Source organism: Dysidea avara, chromosome 6 (assembly GCF_963678975.1).
Source record: "Dysidea avara chromosome 6, odDysAvar1.4, whole genome shotgun sequence".
Classification (NCBI taxonomy): domain Eukaryota; kingdom Metazoa; phylum Porifera; class Demospongiae; order Dictyoceratida; family Dysideidae; genus Dysidea; species Dysidea avara.
Genome location: NC_089277.1, coordinates 37,838,836 through 37,859,459, shown reverse-complemented (window position 1 = coordinate 37,859,459; position 20,624 = coordinate 37,838,836). Strand labels below are relative to the sequence as shown.

At 40.9% G+C, this 20,624-nt stretch overlaps 1 long non-coding RNA gene across 1 annotated transcript; it reads right to left on the bottom strand.

The window, feature by feature from the left end:
- Window positions 1-7,388: 7,388 nt before the first annotated feature.
- LOC136257225 (uncharacterized) lies at window positions 7,389-20,380 on the bottom strand. The gene is made up of 3 exons (XR_010701854.1): window positions 20,291-20,380; window positions 10,660-10,729; window positions 7,389-7,490 (listed from the first exon to the last, which is right to left on the bottom strand). It is a non-coding gene; the product is annotated as an uncharacterized lncRNA (long non-coding RNA).
- Between the last annotated feature and the right edge of the window lie 244 nt (window positions 20,381-20,624).

The following is a 20,624-nucleotide window of genomic DNA, read 5'->3' as shown; positions in this document are numbered from 1 at the left end:
TCCTGCTCCAGATGCTCTATTGCTGTACACAGTGTATATTTGGGCACAAATGGCTCAAGTTTTACTATTCAAATGGCTCATTCTTTGGGTATGGGAATTGTAATGATCCAAACATTTATTCAACTTTTGTTATAAGGTGTTATACAAACATAATTATAATTATAGTCGTATTAACCAGATGTCTCATGGTTTACCGTATAGCGGAAAATATTGGCGGGAGAAATTTTTGGCGAATTGATCATTGGCAGAAATTGGCGAATAATATTTTGGCGAATGTATGACATTACTTTGCCTACGCAATTTTAATCTGACTGCGTAGGCGACGAAGCTTACTACAGTTCAATGCCTCTCATTCGAATCGACGCGCTCTTATGCAAATAGCTAGCTGTAATTAAAACAGCATGCACTAGCTCGCTAAGTCACTGGGACGCGCGTGGCAAGCAAGGCGAGGGCACTGAGCTGAATCGCTTGAGCTGAATTGCCCATCTGCCTGAGCTATTAGTAGTCTAAAACCATACTGTATTCAATGGGATAGGAAGACTAACCACTCACCGCTGTAACAATATTCACCCACTAATGAACAGCGTCTACAACACTTTCAGTGTTTAAAAAAATGGCGAGTAAAATTTTGGCGAATCAATGCACACTCGTTAAATTCGCCAAAATTTTCTCCCGCCAAAATTTTCTGCTAGGTATTTCAATTTGTAGGTAATCTCACATAGCTAATAATACCACACAAAATTCATTGTTATAACATTACTTCTTTATACCTGATATATAATAGAGTTTGAAATTTTATAGTAATATTATATGACACCTAATTATAAGTTAACTTTTAGTTGTGCAATTTTATATCTCACAATTGAAATTGAATTCACATTTTTTTAAATATTTGAGCGGCGAATTACCATGCAGTACATATACCTATATGAATTTAACCATTTAGTTCGTCATCTCATTCTTATTGATGTCAAAAAAAATAGTTCAACATCTTAATAGAACATTACTTGACCTTTCCTGGTCATTTGACTAATTTAGTTACAACATTAACCTTTGGATGGTAAACTCCTGTAGTTTAAAGTTACCTAAATCAGGGGCGTAGCTAGCCAGAAGGTGATGGAGGGGCAGGATGCCCCACGAAACACTCAAAATCATTCATGATTGCAAAAAAGGCTAATGACCCAATGGTGGGCTTGCCAACATACGGTGTTGTATTATTACAGCTTAAATAACTAGCTACGTAACTATTTCAGTACTGACTGCTTTCAATCGAGGTATATTCGTCGAGCATCATCGCACGTGCCACAACCGTACTCCAACAAATTCATCCACAGTCCGGTAGAGCTAATACTTTAGTGCAAATACAAATTACTTTACGTTAGCCACAACTTGTGCTGCAGTCCTACCACACTGCTGATAGGATGACATATTCACTCACTTCACCCGGCGAAATTCAAATGCCATGTATTGCACAAAATCCCACCCGTCTTGCTAGCAGAACTTGTAAGCTAGACTGATCCACCTGACTGACTGGCAAAGTAAAAACAGACTGACTGACAAAGTAAAAACAGACTGCACTGCCATATGTACAAAGGTCCAGTGTGATCGACTCGATAAAATAAACTGGGTACATTTATTTGGCTAACACTTTATCATCTCATAGGCAGTAGGTTCGTAGCGTCATCTGGTCTCCTTTGTCACTTGTGAGTTGTGACTCCTGTCGAGGAGATGTGGGTCACTCTTCTTAGATTCAAAAATGTTCTATCACACGAGTAATCTAGGCTAAATATAGAAGCATGTCTCTAATATTTTCGTTAAATGGATTCACGAGCGAGTTGAATGTTGTGTGTGCGCATTCACTACCAACCTCTGGTGATACCGCATAGTAGTGTACATGATTTACAGTCATTTGCGTGTCAGTTTAATACTGGTAAACTTGTGACGAAGGTTTAAAAAATATCATTTAGTGATGGGGGGGGGGGGGGGGGGGGGCAAATGCCCCCCCCCCCTTAGCTACGCCTCTGACCTAAATCGATTCAGAATCATTTAGATTTTGAGTTGCTGTCAGACCTTCAGTGCTGAATTTCTCATAGCAATAAGTAGTTATACTTAGGGACCCGGCGATTATGCTGGCATAATTTTGAGCATAATAGGTACCTAAAAGCATTGAACATAATGCCAGCATAATAGGTTTAAATATTTGTACGATAGTGTAAATTCTTGCTGGAAAAATGACAATTGCAAAATAAGATCGATATACTCTAATAGAGCAGTCAGTAACTCTAATAGAACAATCATCAAACTGACTGTTCTATTAGAGTATATCGATCTTTTCTCTTACATGCAGGCAGGCAGCAAGAATTTATTATTTGTGTTCCAGCCACTCTTTTGTTTCTTTCTATACAGTGTTAAACTAGTAGCAAAGCATATGAATTAAGGCATGAACATTGAGCATAATCGAGCATAATAGGTAAATATTGAGCATTAATTTTGGCATAATAGGTGAATTTTTTAGCAGTGCAGCATAGCATAATAGGTAAAATTATGAGTGTAAACTTCACAACTAATGACGACACAAGGACTTCTTAACTACAGAGACACACGCGGTCACACATACAATCTCACGTGATTCGGGGAGCAACTATTAGAATACAACAACTATGTGTGTCAGTGATGCTATTACATACCTCCCCCCTTAAAACAAATAATTACAATCAAACAGTGTTGTGCACGTGTATGAAAAATGTGTGTGTTTGGTCAATAGCCATAATAATCAACTGGTCTAACAACTCGTCCACTTCTGGTGGTAACAGGCTGTCCAGACTGAGGAGCTGCTGGGGATTCCTGTCGAGGGGCTGATGCTGGACGATCATCACAGTAATACTGGAAAAGGGGTGGACCCCATTGTCCTTCAGAATTCTTGCTTCTTACATCAGGTCTCAATAGTGATCTTAGCCTGTTGACATGAACGACCCGCTCCTTACCATTCATCTCTATTCTTACATTCAGTGGTCCTTTTAACTCTCTCACTGTCCATGGTCCAGTCCAACGTGGATCTAGTTTTCCTTTAGTAGGATTGTCTAGAAGAACTTCCTGGCCAACTTGTAAACTCACTTGTTCATTACCACCATAGTTTTGCTGCTGTCTGGTTGCTGCTTCCACAGTATTACACTCCACTAATTCCTTCAGTTCTAGTAGCCTTCCCTGTAGTTGGGAGCTGTAGTTGTGTGGGTCTCGGTGTGAGACTGTGTCTGCTGTTGGGAGGTTCAGTGGTGTCGGGTTAGACCCAAACAGAATCTCATATGGAGAGAGGCCGGTTGTTGCATGTTTTGTTGTTCTATATAGGTACAAGAGTAGCTGTAAATGTTCCTCCCAGTCCCCCTCCTTATCTACCAGGCCACGAAGCATGTTCAGTATGGATCGGTTCATCCGTTCAACAAGCCCATCACCCATTGGGTGATAAGGTGTTGTTCGGGACTTGGTCACGCCAAAGGCCTTGCACAGTTCACTGAGTATCTGGCTCTCAAAGTTTCTGCCTTGGTCAGAATGTAGCCTCTGGGGAGGCCCAACCAGTGTAAACACCTGATCCTTAAGAGCCTGAACTATCTTGTTGGCTGTTTGATCAGACAGGGGCACGGCAAATGGCCACTTGGAAAAATAGTCTTGCACCACAAGCATATACTGATTTCCCTGACGGGACATTGGTACTTTGAGGATATCAACAGCCACTAGTTCCCATGGTCTGCTAGCTACTACTGGCTGAAGTGGGGCTGGTCGAGGGGCCGCTGCCTTAGTGCGTTGGCATGTGACACAGTGACTACAGTGGGTGTTGACATCTTTACCCATTCCCACCCAGTAGACAGCTTCTGACAGCCGTGCCATGGTCCTATCAGCACCTTGGTGGCCAGCATTGTCATGGGCATTCTTCAGAAGTTGTTTCCGCATGGATGCTGGTGCAACTAGAAGCAGTTTCTCTTCATGCATTGTTGGAGTCTTCACTTTGCGGTAGAGTATGGACTGGTGTAGAGTGAGCTGAGACCAGAGTTGGTGGTATCGCTTTAGAGGAAATTTCCTCCAGTTCCCAGTAAGTGATGGTTTCTCTTTGCACGACATCTGCTGGATGAGTGTTTGAAGAACTGGGTCTGACTTCTGGGCTGCTGTGATCATTGTGTGATCCAGGTCCCTATCGATAGCTACCATTGCAATAGGTCTCCGAGAGAGGGCATCTGCATGTTGATTCTGTGATCCCTGACGGTACACAATGGAAAAGTCAAATCCACGGAGCTGTAGGGCCCATCTCTCTAACTTCTGTGAGCGTGCATGGCTGGATCGCTTTGACTCTAACCACTCCAAAGGCTTGTGGTCTGTTTCTATAACAAAATGAGCACCGACAAGATAATGCCTTAACTTCTGAGTTGCCCAGACGATTGCTAAACACTCCTTCTCGGTGGTGGAGTAGTTTCTCTCAGTCTTCGTTAGAGTGCGGCTAGCGTATTCAACAACTGTGCCTCTGGTTGTGGAGAGAACTGCACCCAAACCCATGTCTGATGCATCGGTTGTAAGCACAAAGGTGTCATGCTGTTTGGGGTAATCTAATATAGGAGGGTTGGTTAATGCATGTTTCAATTTGTCAAAGGCATGTTGGTGTGTGCTCTCCCATTTATATTGTGCATGTTTGCCTGTGAGTTCGGTTAAGGGGCTAGCAATATCCGCAAAATTGTGCACAAAGCGGCGGTAAAAGTTCACTAGACCAAGGAAGGAACGGAGGTCCTTGGTGGTCTTTGGCACAGGCCAGGTGGAGATGGCTTTGGTCTTCTCTGGGGAGGGGGCTACTCCGTCTGCCGAATAGTCAAATCCCAGATGGGTGGTATTGTTCTTTCCAAAAAAACACTTAGAGCCACGAAGAGTGAAGCCAGCAGCCGACAGTTTGTGGAGAACTCTTTTGAGGTCTTGAATGTGTGTGGCCATGTTATCGGAAAATACGATACAATCATCCACATAATTGTCGACGCAATCCTTACAGTCCTGCAAGATGTTGTCTAGGCCTCTCTGGCAGGTCTGAGTGGCGCCCGTCAAGCCATAGGGCATCCTAGTAAATTCCCATAGTCCATAACCCGGCCCAGGACAAAATGCTGTCTTCTCGACTGACTGTGGCTGCATGGGAAACTGCCAATAGGCGCTACGAAGGTCTAGTTTAGAAAAAACCTTTTTGCCAGCTAGTTTCTGTTGGGGGCCTTCAGCACGGGGAACCGGATACGAGTCTTTCTTTGTGACACTATTTAGCTGAACATAGTCGACACATATTCGGATTTCTCCAGAGGGCTTTGGAACGTATACAGCAGGAGCACACCATGGGCTAGTACTGGGTTGTATAATGCCCTCTTGGGCCATCTCCTGGAGCTGTTGGTGAACTCGCTCAGAGTAGTGAAAAGGGATTGGGCGGGGTGGAACTTTGATGGGAAGTGCATTGCCTGTGTTGATAACGTGCTCTGTGGTGTTTGTGCAACCCAATTCAGGTGAAAATAGGGATTTGAATTCCTCGAGTGTGGCGTTTAGGGCAGGGTGTATGTCAGTGGGCATGTCCACTGTTGGTATGCTGGTCTGTTTGCATGGTATGGGGATTGCTTGAGGGCATTCATCATCAACAGTGATCGTGTGCAGGGGTTGGGGCATTGTGTGTGGGGGGTGTCCCCAAGCAGGTTGCAACTGCAAGACCTCTTCAGGATTTTGACTGCGATGGTATGTGCATTGTTGAAAGTCAAGCACATAGCCATGTCTCATCAAAAAATCACAGCCAAGGATTACTGGGGTGGATAGATGGTCTACGACTACAAATTTGTGTTTAGCAGAAAACTTTCCCAGGCCGATTGTCATAATGGCTACTCCACAAGGTGTGATATCTCCCCCATCTGCATTGACCAGTCTGACTGTGTGTATGGGTTCAATCGCTGTACGATAAACATGAGGCTTTGAGATAACTGAACAAGAGGCCCCCGAGTCCAGCAATATTGCTGTTCTTCGATCATTGAGCAAGCCATGCGTGTGTGCTGCCCTATTAGTGTATGCATTGTGTGTGATTGTAGGGACATAATGCATAGGTGCGTTTGTGTGTGGTGCATGCATAGTTGTGTGAGCACTCACCGGCCTCCGGGGATGCCCCCTGCTCGAGGGATCTGGGCACCCCCCAGTCCATTTCCCTGATTCTGACAGTCCCTAGCCACATGTCCTGTCATTCCACAGTTAAAACACTGGATCGTTCGTCTTGAGTAGCAGTTCCGAGCCAAGTGTCCAGGTCTACCACAAATGAAACACCGTCTGGGTGGTTGTCTGGGAGGTTGAGTGGGTTTGGTCAAGTGGCTGCTGAGTGCAGCTAACTGTTCAGTCATTTGTAGTAGTGACTGCTCCACTTTGTCCAAGCGGTCCCCTTCTTCACTTCTTATGGAGCTGACGGGGTTGGTGTTGTTGTTCCGGCTGTATATGAGTTGGAGCTCTCGTGCCTTAGCGATGGTGGCAGAATAGGTGACTTGAGGCTGAAGCTTTAATTGGAATGCCACGTTGTCAGGCAATGAATTAATTAGATGAAAACGCAACTCTGCCTCGCGAGTGTTGGACGGAAGTCCAGGTGAGGCCTGGTCCAGCAACTTTTCTAGGTCTCTGGCCAGCTCATCAATACTCTCCACTCCTTCGCGAAGACGTCTATGGGATAAATGGTCTCGGGCAGCCAGCCGGTGTTCGTCAGTGTCGGGGTCCAGCCGGTCGAGGATGGCCTTCTTTAACTTAGCGTAAGTTTCCTTATCAGCATCGCTGAGCGACTCATAAACTGCCCATGATCGACCTCGGAGAAGTGTCGGGAGACGTAGTAGTTGTTTCGCAGCATCCCACTCGTTGGCAGCAGCGCAAAGTTCAAATCTTCTAAACCACGATCTCGCATCATCGTACTGCAGAGGCTCAGGGAGACAAATACTGCTCACAGCCATCTTGTCCCGTGTTTCGGCACCAATGTAAACTTCACAACTAATGATGACACAAGGACTTCTTAACTACAGAGACACACGCGGTCACACATACAATCTCACGTGATTCGGGGAGCAACTATTAGAATACAACAACTATGTGTGTCAGTGATGCTATTACATGAGCATATTCGGCGGGTCCCTAGTTATACTAAGAGAAGTAATAAGTAAAGACAATACATAATAATTTCTTATACAAGTTTTTATATATGTTGCCATACCATGCAATTGAAAAATAACTGTATGTTAAATGTTGAATCTTTAAACATTTAATATGCTGTGATTTGTGAGGAACCAGCTCAGTTTAAAAGTTCGAAAGATTCGTGAACTTTAGTTGACGAATGTTCGAACCCTGACAATCCAAGTTCGTTTGGGCCCTAGTCAAGTTACAGTACATTGTGAAAGTAAATAGCTGCTTACCATTTACACTACTACACATTATCAGTTGTTTTCTCACATGTATCATCTAGTCAGTCACTATGAAAAGAGGGTAAATAAATCACTGACAGGTTATATGTGATTATGTACTAAACATAAAAATATGTGCAATAAAGAATCATTCTTGAAAGGGGACAAAATTAATCTGCATGCACATGGAAGCTGTCACCATTGTGCTTACTCATCACCATGGTGATACGATGTACACATCACCATGGTGACATATTCATCACTAAAAGAACAGCTATGGACAATTTCCACCAGTCACTATCCTGATTGCTCAAATGATAGACTGTGATAATAAGTAAGTATAAGTTGCTTCTTGGGATATGCATGAAGGAACCACTTGGATCTCATCATGTGATACCTGGCATTTGTTTCCCTGTTATAAAGTCGGCTACCAAAGTTTCTTGCTAAAGCTGAGCAATCAAACATGGATCCTGGGAATACAATTGTGATTGGATTGTCACACATATCCAATTCACCAATTTTGACGATTCAATGTCAGAATGGAAAAAGCTTTTGAATAGAAATTTGGTCAGTAGTGAACGCTACCACACCTTAACAGATAAAGAAAATTTCAGTTCTATGTGTTTCTTGACTACTATTCCAGATTCATAAAATTTGAGTCCCTTTTGAAAAACAATCACGTACGTATGTCATTGCTATAACCATTTGACTACAACTGCCTCTCTCTTTCAAACTTCACAGATACACACTACACACATAAGATGCACACATGTACTACTCACATACACATGCACACACACACACACACACACACACACACACACACTACATGCACGCCTGCACGCACGCATGCATGCACCCATGCACGTACACACACGCACACACACTACACAAATGCACACCACACATACACAAACTGTATTCTGCACTACGCACACTTATATTATACACATTACACTAAGCTGCATACACATTATGCTATGCTGAAACGAATGCTTCACTTGTTCACAGTAGCCACCACACACTAAACCACACATGCACGCATGCACGCACACAGAGGCATTTGCTTCCCAATGTAGCATAAGATGTTGCTGATGGGTCGACTGTTCTCACACCATCATATCAGAGCAAAGGGTATTTGGTAAGATGGCATGGTGCTTCATTGGCCCAGTGTGAACACAAACTTACCTACACATCCCATAGCTTCTGTTCAGATTTGTGGGTAATACACTTCAAACTTGAAGTAATTGGCCCAATGGGATACTGCTGGTAGAACAGTAGATGGGTCACTTTGGCTCAGATCGAGTACTGTGTAACAACAAATAAAGGCAAAACTAATTTTGGAGATTTGTTGTAAAATTGCAGTTGATGAAAATTTAAGGGTGCTCGCTGATATTTGAAGCCGTTTAAGTGCCAGCCCAGAAACCACATGCGGCTATTGCATCATAATTGGCATTACTACGCATACTTGTAGTATCCGTGTTAAGCGGACAGGTTTTGCGCCAGAGAACACGAGGAAGAATAGCATATTTTTTCGCTTCAGAATCGTCACTGAAGTGTTAGCAAATGATTGTCTGATGGATCAACAGTTACACTAACATGAATTAATCTAAAAGTAAGTGTTATTTAAGGCAACAAGTGTGAACGCACTTTTCACTTGTAGGCAATATGCGTTCGTGCCTTGTTTTCTCGAGTGACAGGGTATGCTGGTAGTTAGTATTGTAATTGTAAGCTGCTTATGTAGGGGACAATGTTACCAGCTGGAATCACAAGGCGTTACAAGCTGCTGATGATGGCGTGCCTAGCGTAACCTATCCAAGAGTGACTTGGAGACTCCAGGCGGAGCAAGAAGCTGTTCCTGTGTGTGAAGAAGAGAAAACAGAGCTTTTTGTGTTTAGAACAGCGTTTATGACATGTTATTTTGAAAAATTGGTGATTGCAGTCAATAGGAATTTGTGTGGTTATTGTATCAATAATGTTGGGCGCACGCAATCTTTGCACATGTTTACTAAAAATAAAACTAGTTTTTGAGTGATAGCCGTGAAGGCTTCAAATTTTGTAGGGAGATTCGCTGATAAATTCTCCAGAGGTCTATGTTTAGATTTTGTCCGTAGCGTTATGGCTTCATGAGTTACGACACCGAGAACATGAGGTTTTGAATGGTGTAGCACACTTTTAGTACTAACTTAAGTTCTATGTACACTGTGTACTAATACTAAACATAGAGTTGTGAGTTATAAGCTGAAGTTTGTTCAACGTGGTTTCCAGTGCGCTACTGTGAAAAATGGAGAACTAGTTTCGATTTAAGCGCTTCATAAAGAACTACGCATAGTTATAAAATGGTATAGGCTAGAAGAATTCTGTTTGGTTTGTGTTGAAGAGAAAGAGAAGCACTTCCAACGCAAGTAGCATATGGATTCATTTTATACATTATGTGAGTATAAGCAACAATACAAAAATTGCATGTTGTATGGCTTCAAATAGCCGCGAGCACCCTTAATTTAGCAAAATGCTCTCACAGAAAAATTGATGGCACACCATTGCAGATGAGATTTTATGCGGTGCAAGCTGACAGAAGGACGAAGTGTGTTTATTGTGTGGACTCAGTCACTGCATCAGTATGGCCAGGTTGCTTTCTTGATCAGGCCATCCCAGTTTGACACGCTTTAAAGGTTCTACTGCAGCCTAGTTCTTTCGTGGGCCACGTCCACGTATCAGGATCATGTGTTTCTGTCTGTAGGCATACTTAGAGCCTCATCCATTTATCAATGGCTGTGCACTAATCCATGTCTGTTGCAAAGTATATGTGGAGCCATGCCCACTAATCGAGTACAAGTTTTAGTCTAGTCTCATCTCAGCTTCTGTCATGAGCCACACCCATTTGCATGTGAGGAACCATGCTATTTAAATGTACCAGTAAGGTGTAGTTTCAGTAGTATCCACAAAGCACACTTGGTTTGTCGAAACTCACCTCAACAACCACTATCAAAAGCTTGGACACAAGGTATCAAAATAATATCGGTGAAATCTAAATTTGGCAGTTTGGTGACAAATTGCCAATATGCCAAATTTAGTATATCGCCAAATTTTGTTGTTATATAAAAAACACTTCTCAAATTTCCATGATGGTCTGGTTGCATTATATCAACACACTTTGTGGGTGTAACATATACTAGACACATCAAACACACTACACTACAGACACATGTGTGACACACATCAAACTTAAAATACGTACCTACTGTATGTATGTACTGTGCACATGGTCAGCAACACAATGGTCAAGCTCTACACATCTACTTATCCACCTATGAAACAATATAACACACAAGTTATCAGATATCACACAAACGAGTGTCATATGTACAGTACATGTACTGGGATGGATAGATGTGGTTTATACAGTTACACATAATATACTCAATAGGCCAATCGTTATAAGTGCATTTGCAAATTGGATATTTTTGGTGACAAGTAAGTACATACATTCCCATTACTTTATGTATAAACAATCTTCTTTGCAGGTCCAGACTTTTGAGTGGGCACACTACAGTGCACCTTTTTGTGAATGTATTTCAACTGTTTACTACCGTATTGGGTGGTTCACTGCTAGCCAATCTATTTCAAACTTCATCACTACAGTTGCTCAGACACATTGTTAGTAATTTCTATGGAGCTATTACTAAGGGCCATAACAAAATGTAATACTCCTTTGAGCATTAAATATAAGCCCACAACATATGAAGATTATGTGTGAACAGAGCCTGAAACTGTGGACTAACCAAGACAAGTCATACTTGTATTTGAGACATACAGTACATCATCAATCACAAAATACTATACTATCTTTGCTACAAGTAGATGTAATGAATGGCAAGATTTAAATTTGTTAATTCTTCCTTTACCAATGATTAACTTTTTGTATAGTATGCATAATAATCTGAACCCTCAGTATTGGCACATCGAGGTGTCCGCAAATCTCTTGAAATTGTGTACAGCTTGTAGAGATGCTGTGAAACACTTAGTGAGGTAAAACAAACAATTAATATAATTATGGTACTTCAGCAAGAAATACAGCATAACATTACATCACATAGTCATTTATGTGATAAAAGATAAAATTTCATAGATTTTCTGCTATAACGTTCTTAGCACTATTGCCATCATGAAGCCCACCTGAATATAACAGGCTATACCAATTATAAGGAAAAAATGGCAGACGACCTGCTTTCTCCTGGTATCCTCATAACTGAACAAGTGTAAGAATAAAACAGGGACGTAGCAAAGCAAAAAACTATAGGGGACCACTAATGGTAACTAAAGCAGTGGCGGAGGAGGGTGTAGCTACTTGTGGGTACATGCAGTGCACGAAGCGCACTCAGAGCATGCTCTCCTTCTAGGGGGGTCTGGGGGCATGCCCCCAAGGGGAAATTTTGAAAAATAGGTGCTATGAGGTTGAATCTGGAGGCAATTTTAGCCAATAATCATAATCACAGTTATGCTAGATAAGTAATCTTATAGCAACCTTGTATACCATGTTAATGACGTGATAGGACTGATGACATCACAAAACACAATTAATAAGGGGCTGTTACTTGAACTAATTTCATGTTGTTAAATATACCCCCAGAAGTTATAAATTACTTGTATGCGAGATGAATTAATGAATTAACGTCTTCCCCCCTGAGTATTAGCTGCATTCTGCGTTAGTTCGCAGATCCGTAGTCTTCTGGGAAGTAGGACTGCTCTGATTCAGCTTCCTCCATCAAAAGTTCGTTATTAGGGCTAGAGCCAGGGCTAGAACAAAGCTACCTCCGCTAGAACCGCTCTGGGAACTGCTAGAAGCTCCTTCACTAACTGGACTCTTTGAAATAGGTCTACCACGACTACGAATTAATTCTGACAGAGTTTTTTGGTAGTGAGACTGAGACATAAGTTAACTCTCTGCAGCTGCACAGTTCTTTAACTATTTTCTAACACGAATTACACGTGAGGTGTACGTAGCTTATTATCACTTTAAGCGCCTCTAATATTATTTCAAATAACCAGGACCAACATTTTAATCGGTGAGAAAGGAACATAGCTTATCAGCGTCCAAGTAGGTCAATGATCTATAATTATTACATGTCACATGGTGCATTACTGTAAAAATGATTCCTGCTGCAAACTGGAGGGGCCCTGGCCTGTTCTATCTATCCATGGCCACAGACTAGGGGGGCCCTGGCCACTGTGGCCCCCCTGTTCCTACGCCCATGTAAAAAGCAATGAAATGAGGGAGGTAATCTATGCTTGCACCTATATGAGTGAATATTTAATTCTTACTTTGGTTGTATAAGGAGTATAGCAATGAGTGAAGTAGGGATTATATGTCCACTAGATGTCTTCCCTTGTTTCACTGCTTTTCATTCAAACTTTCCTTAAATTTGTTCGTTTCTTTTTATGCAACATAATTTACATATGATTCATGAATTGACGTCAACCAGACATATCAAAGCCGTTGTACAGTATTACAAACCAGAACAGTATGAGAAGTGCCTCTGCAATCAATCCAGTCACTGCCAAAATTACAGAGAATCCTTGTGCCAACCAGCTGCACTGAAGCCATAACATGTTACTGCAAATCAACACCTATAGGTATATGGTAGTGGAGAAAGACAAACGAGGACAAATGCAAGTCTAGCTGAGGTTGGAGAAAACGCACGTCTCGGGCTGAAGCAACATTGAACAGTGAAGAAATCAAGCCATAACCTTATCCATAGTCAAGTTATGCTAGGCTGCAGGTATCAGGTACTCAGTAGAACATTTTAGCTAAATAGGAATGATTCCATAGAAACTTGTTGGAAAGGTTCTGAAGGCATTTTTTGGCTTGGTTATGCCAAACCAATATGGCTAAGCTGTTATGAAGGAAAAATGAGGCTTGTTTTGTGTGTAATTTATAGGCAAGAAGCCCAAACCTCCATGATCCCTACACTATATGTGACCCGTTGAGCAAAAACTGGCCATTTTCACAAAATTCTATTTTGCTGTATTAAATACACTGGGTAAAAATACGCATGCTACAAGAAAATTTTACGCACATTTTGATCACGTTCATACACACTTAAATGCACTGGGTAAAAATACGCATGCTACAAGAAAATTTTACGCACATTGTGATCACGTTCATACACACTTAAATGCACTGGGTAAAAATACGCATGCTACAAGAAAATTTTATGCACATTTTGATCATGTTCATACACACTAAAATTGAGCTCAAATCAACAAAACCTATATACCACTGGATTCGCCAGTTTATGGTGAGTAAGAAAATCTTAGTTTCATGTTTGCACAGCAAAGGATATGTGAATTATGGGTGTTTATTTACGATGCAGTAAAAATAAAACCCACCATCATTTCTTAGTTGGAATGGCCTTCTTCTTTGTCAACATGGAGAAGTACAGGGAAAGCACTATACCTTGATTGATTTGCCAGTTCATGGTGCACAGATTGAGCCAAGTCCCATCTTCGTAGCGTGTTTCAATTGTGAGTTATGATCGATTATCTAAGCACCTGTAATTTATTTCCCATATTGTTGCTGTACAAATCAAGGTTATCACTGTTCCAACTGCCAAGCGCTATAACCCCAAGACCATGCTCCACAAAAGGCCAAAATTTGGCTGTCCACTTTTTTGTTACTATAGATTACAGAGATGCAATAAAATGGAATTTGAGGAATGTGCAAAAACAGCCGGTTTTTGCTCAGCCGGTCATATATAGTACTATCATACTGAATGATAACATTAGCAGCCACTATAAAGAAGGCATAAATTGACCACTTTGATCAGAAAATAACAGTAGTTTATCAGTGCCTTAGATTTGTACCATACATACAGGTGTATGGTATACATATTAATAACTACTGTTGTAGTTAGAGGTATGGGTGAATATGGTGCCATGTCCCACAGGTTGAGCAATTGGTGCAGAAAAACATTGACATTGATGCCATATTAACAGTTCATCTACAACACGAAATTGACATTGATATCAGCATGTACAGCCCTATATATATCATGATGTTTAGCTTATTTTCTGGTGACTTGAACATGGAGGTAATTTGCCCTACAAAAGTACCTTTAAACAAGCTGTCACTGAGTCTATAGGTATCTATTAGGTTTCTGATAGCATAAACTGCTTGCACAGTTATAAAATTCATCATAGTAGAAGAACAACGGATGGGGGTTCTAGTAAGTGTGCTTGTTTACTGGTCAAAACAAAAATAGCTTATAGACGTAGATGGTATTTTAAGATTCTATATCTTATAGCAAGAGTAAATAATGGAAGTCGTTCTCTTATGATGCAGCAAAACAAATAAATCACAAATGTCTTGCTCACATACATACAATACCGCTCAAATGTAATGTCGTCTTGCAAGAATGCGAGCAATTAAAACTTGCTAATTAAAGAGCATGAAACCTGTTTTGCTTATGAGTATTCATCCTGTTTTATTTGGGATGAACACTCGCAAGTGAAACGGGTGCCATTCCATTTAATTAGCAAGTTTTTTAATCGCTCGCACTCTTGCAAGACAACGATGCATTTGAGCAGTACTGTACACTAGTATACTTCACCCGAACCATAGCAAGGGGGTGGCACTTTAATCTTCTCTGTAATCTGATCTAGTCAAAAGTCAAGCAAGAAATTCTCAGTACCGTACAACAGGGAATTTTGATGAAAGGAAATTTTGACAAATTGGTTACATCCGTCAAATGTCAATAAGCACCTCAAATACTGTTTATATTTGTGATTTCTTACTTTTCGTTTTGTCAAATTTAATTAACCGTCAAGTTTCCTTTCGTCAATATTTCCTGTTGTACGATGGGTCAAAAGGCAAGCTAAATTTCTAAAGTGTATACCACTATTTGATGCTTTTAGAACTACGACATAACTGTAAAAATATACAAGAATTTGGTCAGGAGTCCATCATGGATTTTAGTGCATGTCAAGGATCAAGGATTATTATTCAACTTGGACCATGGACGAAGATCAGAGTACAGGATATATTGGAGTGGCCTGCAATGCTCACATGCAAATTGTCACAGCCACATAATATCAAGACACACGGTAGTGTGTCGTGCGGCCCAAGAAGCCGGCGCGCCACACCGTGAGTATATTGACAGGAAGAACGAAAACGTCATTTTCACACCTTTGTATCTCGGTGATCACTTATCTGATTGGAACCACATTTGCTACACAGTTGCCCGCCAGCCAGGGGAGTCTACATTCCAAATTTGAAGGAAATCGCTCCAGCCATTTCCGAGATACGAGCTGCCAAAGTTTTGTTTTTTTTTTCTTCGTTTTTTTTTCTTCTTCTTCTTCGTCTTTTCGCACACTTGCAAAAATTGCTATAACAAGCAAACGCGTACTCCGATCGCCTTGAAATTTGGCACACAGAAAGGGAGTCCAAAGGCGAATCCTAGCATCAAATTTGGTACAAATCCGATGAATGGTTCAGGAGTTATGACCGATTATTCGCGTAAAACAAGATCGATTTGTTGTCACGCCTACAGGGTAAACCGCTTCATGGAATGAGTTGAAAATTGCTATGTAGATGGAGTAACCATCGTAGGAGTGCCTTTTGGTGGTTTGAAAGGAATCGAGATAAAGACCACGGAGATATGACACAAAACCCAACCTGTGTCACAATTACGCGATCGATTTTTATGAATAAAAAAGTATTAGTTTTCACGCCTACTAGGCAAACCGCTTAGAGCAATGAGCTGAAAATCGGTGTATAGCTGGAATAATCTTCATAGAAAGTCCTTGCAGTAGTACAGAAGAATCGGATTACAAACCACTGAGTTATGATTCGAAAGCCAACTCCGTGTAGCAAATGCGAGATCGAGATACTCTAATAGAACAGTCACCCTAATAGAGCATTCGGCTAATTTATTTACTCCATTATAGAATTTTATTACATCACAAGTTATTCTGTAGGGAATTCAGCTGCAAACAGTTAATCTTATAGACAGTTCAGCAAGAAGACAGTCACCATGTGGAGAGTTAAGCAAATATACCACTATAGAGATTCAGAACATTACAAGTCACACTGAAGAAAGTTCAGCTATAAACAAGTCATGCACTGTGTAGAGAATTCAGCTACAATTAAGTCACTCTCTAGAGAATTCAGTTACACAGAATTCAGCTACACACAAGTCACTGTGGAGAGAGTTCAGCTACAAACAAATTACCCTTTAGAGTGATCAGCTACAAACAAAACACTTTGCAGGGTGTTCAACTGCAACAATTCAATTACCTTTAGAGCGATCAGCAATGAACAAATCAACACAAATCTACCTGTAGAGAGATCAGCTAGAAACAAACCACCCTGAAGAGAGTTCAGCTACAAAAAAATCACCCTGTAGAGACATCAGCTAGAAACTAGACACAATGTAAGGAGTTCAGCTACAAGCAATCACCCTGTAGAGAGTTCAGCTAAAACAAATCAACCTGCAGAGAGATCAGCTACAAACAAATCAACCTGCAGAGAGATCAGCTACAAACAAATCACCTTATAGAGAGTTCAGCTACAAACAGATTACCTGTAGAGAGATCGGCTACAAACAAATCAACCTGCAGAGAGATCAGCTATATACACACAATCAACTTGTAGAGAGATCAGCTACAAACAAATCACCCTGTAGAGAGATCAGCTAGAAACTAGACACAATGTAAGGAGTTCAGCTACAAGCAATCACCCTGTAGAGAGTTCAGCTAAAACAAATCAACCTGCAGAGAGATAAGCTACAAACAAATCACCTTATAGAGAGTTCAGCTACAAACAGATTACCTGTAGAGAGATCGGCTACAAACAAATCAACCTGTAGAGTAATCAGCTAGAAACAAATCACCCTGAAGAGAGGTCAGCTACAAAAAATCACCCTGTAGAGAGATCAGCTAGAAACAAATCACCCTGAAGAGAGGTCAGCTACAAAAAAATCACCCTGTAGAGAGATCAGCTACAAACAAATTGCCCTGTAGAGAGATCGGCTACAAACAAATCAACCTGCAGAGAGATCAGCTACACACAAATCAACTTGTAGAGAGTTCAGCTACAAACAAATTACCCTGTAGAGAGATCGGCTACAAACAAATCAGCCTGTAGAGAGTTCAGCTAAAACAAATCAACCTGCAGAGAGATCAACTACAAACAAATCACCTTATAGAGAGTTCAGCTACAAACAAATTACCCTATAGAGAGATCGGCTACAAACAAATCAACCTGCAGAGAGATCAGCTACACACAAATCAACTTGTAGAGAGATCAATTACAAACAAATCACCCTGTAGAGAGATCAGCTAGAAACTACACACAATGTAAGGAGTTCAGCTACAAATAAATCACCTTATAGAGAGTTCAGCTACAAACAAATCACTCTGTAGAGAGATCAGCTAGAAACTGGACACAATGTAAGGAGTTCAGCTACAAGCAAATCACCCTTTAGTGAGTTCAGCTACAAACAAATCAACCTGCAGTGAGATCACCTACAAAAAAGCACCTTGTACAGAGTTCAGCTACAAACAAATTACCCTGTAGAGAGATCGGCTACAAACAAATCAACCAGTAGAAAGATCAGCTACACACAAATCAACTTGTAGAGAGATCAGCTACAAACAAATCACCCTGTAGAGAGATCAGCTAGAAACTAGACACAATGTAAGGAGTTCAGCTACAAGTAAATCACCCTGTAGAGAGTTCCGCTAAAACAAATCAACCTGCAGAGAGATCAGCTACAAATAAATCACTTTATAGACAGTTCAGCTACAAACAAATTACCTTGTAGAGAGATCGGCTGCAAATTAATCAACCTGCAGAGAGATCAGCTACACACAAATCAACTTGTAGAGAGATCAGCTACAAACAAATCACCCTGTAGAGAGATCAGCTAGAAACTAGATACAATGCAAGGAGTTCAGCTATAAGAAAAATCACCCTTTAGTGAGTTCAGCTACAAACAAATCAACCTGCAGTGAGATCACCCACAAAAACGCACTTGTACAGAGTTCAGTTACAAACAAATCACCCTGTAGAGAGATCAGGTAGAAGAATTTACCTTGTAGAGAGTTCATTTACAAAGAAACCATCATATAGAGAGTTCAGCTACAAAGAAATTACCCCATAGAGAGTTCAGCTAGAAGAAGTCACCTTGTAAAGAGTTTAGCTTCAAAGAAACCATCATGTACAGAGTTCAGCTACAAAGAAACCACCTGTACAGAATTCAACTACAAACAAATCACCCTGTATAGAGATCAGCTAGAAGAAGTTACCTTGTAGACAGTTCAGCTACAACAATTCACCCTGTAGAAAGATCATGCTAGAAGAAGTCACCTTGTAGATTGTTCAGTTACAAAGAAACCATCATGTAGAGAGTTCAGCTGCAAACAAATCACTCTGTAGAGAGTTCGGCTACAAAGAAACCGCCATGTAGAGAGTTCAGCCTCATACAAACCACCTAGTAGAGAATTCAACTACAACAAATCACCCTGTAGAGAAGAAGTTACCTTGTAGAGAGTTCAGCTACAAAGAAACCACCATGTAGAGAGTTTAGCTGCAAACAATTCACCTGTAGAGAGTTCAGCTAGAAACAAATCACCCCGTAGAGAGATCAACTAGACAAAGTCACCTTGTAGAGAGTTCAGCTACAAAGAAACCATCATGTAGAGAGTTCAGCTGCAAACAAATCACCCTGCAGAGAGTTCAGCTACAAAAAAATCACCCTGTAGAGAGTTCAGCTAGACGAAGTCACCTTATAGAGAGTTCAGCTACAAAGAAACCATCATGTAGAGAGTTCTGCTATAAAGACACCACCATGTAGAGAGTTTAGCTGCAAACAAATCACCTGTTACAGAGAGTTCAGCTACAAAGAAACCATCCTGTATATAGTTCAGCTACATTTCAAGTCACCCAGTAGAGAGATCAGCTGCAAAAAAAATCCTGTGGGGAATAATGAGCATGTAATAAATATATGTATATAATTTGTATAATTACTAATAAAATCAAAAATAATTGAAGTACTAAAATTCTTCTTTAAGTTCTTTTCTTCTTCCTGTGGTAAAGAAAAAACACATGGGTTAAAAAAGCCCCAAAGCCAGCCATAGGCCGGCTTTGCAGTATACAAATACAAAAAGAAGTGATATCTAATCAAAAACAGCCAAGCTGTAAAAAAAGGTGCGGCCCCCATAAAGGCCAGGGTGAAAAAAGATGTGAAATCCAAGGTGGCGGCCAAGAAATGGCTGTGATGGTAGGTTAATGGTTACATTTTAATAACGACAATTCAGGTGAATTTTGTGCCGCTTGGTCTTGGCACCAAATTCACCTGAATTGTTGTTATTAAAATGTAACCATTAACCTACCATCACAGCCATTTGCTGGCCGTCACCTTGGATTTCACATCTTTTTTCACCCTGGCCTTTATGGGGGCCGCACCTTTTTTTACAGCTTGGCTGTTTTTGATTAGATAGTATTAAGAGTTCATAAGAGAGATAAACGTCATAATAATTGACAATTACATGAAAAAATAATTACAAGCGGTCAGGAGTCCAGTCTCAGGGTTACCAAGTAATTACTAAAAAGCATGGAGCCCTAGGCCTGGCAAGACCAAAAAAATAAACTACATACTCTTGATACTATGTGGAAGAATGGAATACTTCAACAAAAGCATCACTTCTCTTACGTTGCTGGTAAGTTTATATTGATAGACTAGTCTACTTACTACTGCTTTACCATAGACGTGGCTATGGGCAGGCTATATAGGTCACGTTTAGTATACAAATAAACAGTCGTGTCGACAGTGCAATGCAAATCTACAGGCCCTCTTTGTATGACTCACCAACTCTTCAAGGGTAGTGAAACTCCTGGATGTGTTTTCAGCAAATAATCACCCTCTCGAGTTCATTGTTGGAGTCTATCGATCTTACCTCGCCAACCCAGAATTCGTAGGATTTACACTGGTACTATCCTACATCCGTTAATTCCAACGGTGGGGTCTATTCTACGGATCGGAACGGAACGGAACGGAACGAATGATGGACTAAACTGCGGAACGGAATGCTTTCTCAGATTCAAGCTTGCAGCTTACCATTGCTGTACAAGTTATCAGTGGCACTTCCAGCAGGTAAGGCCAATGAAACTTGATTACCAGTTTCTCGCTCAGATTTTTGAAA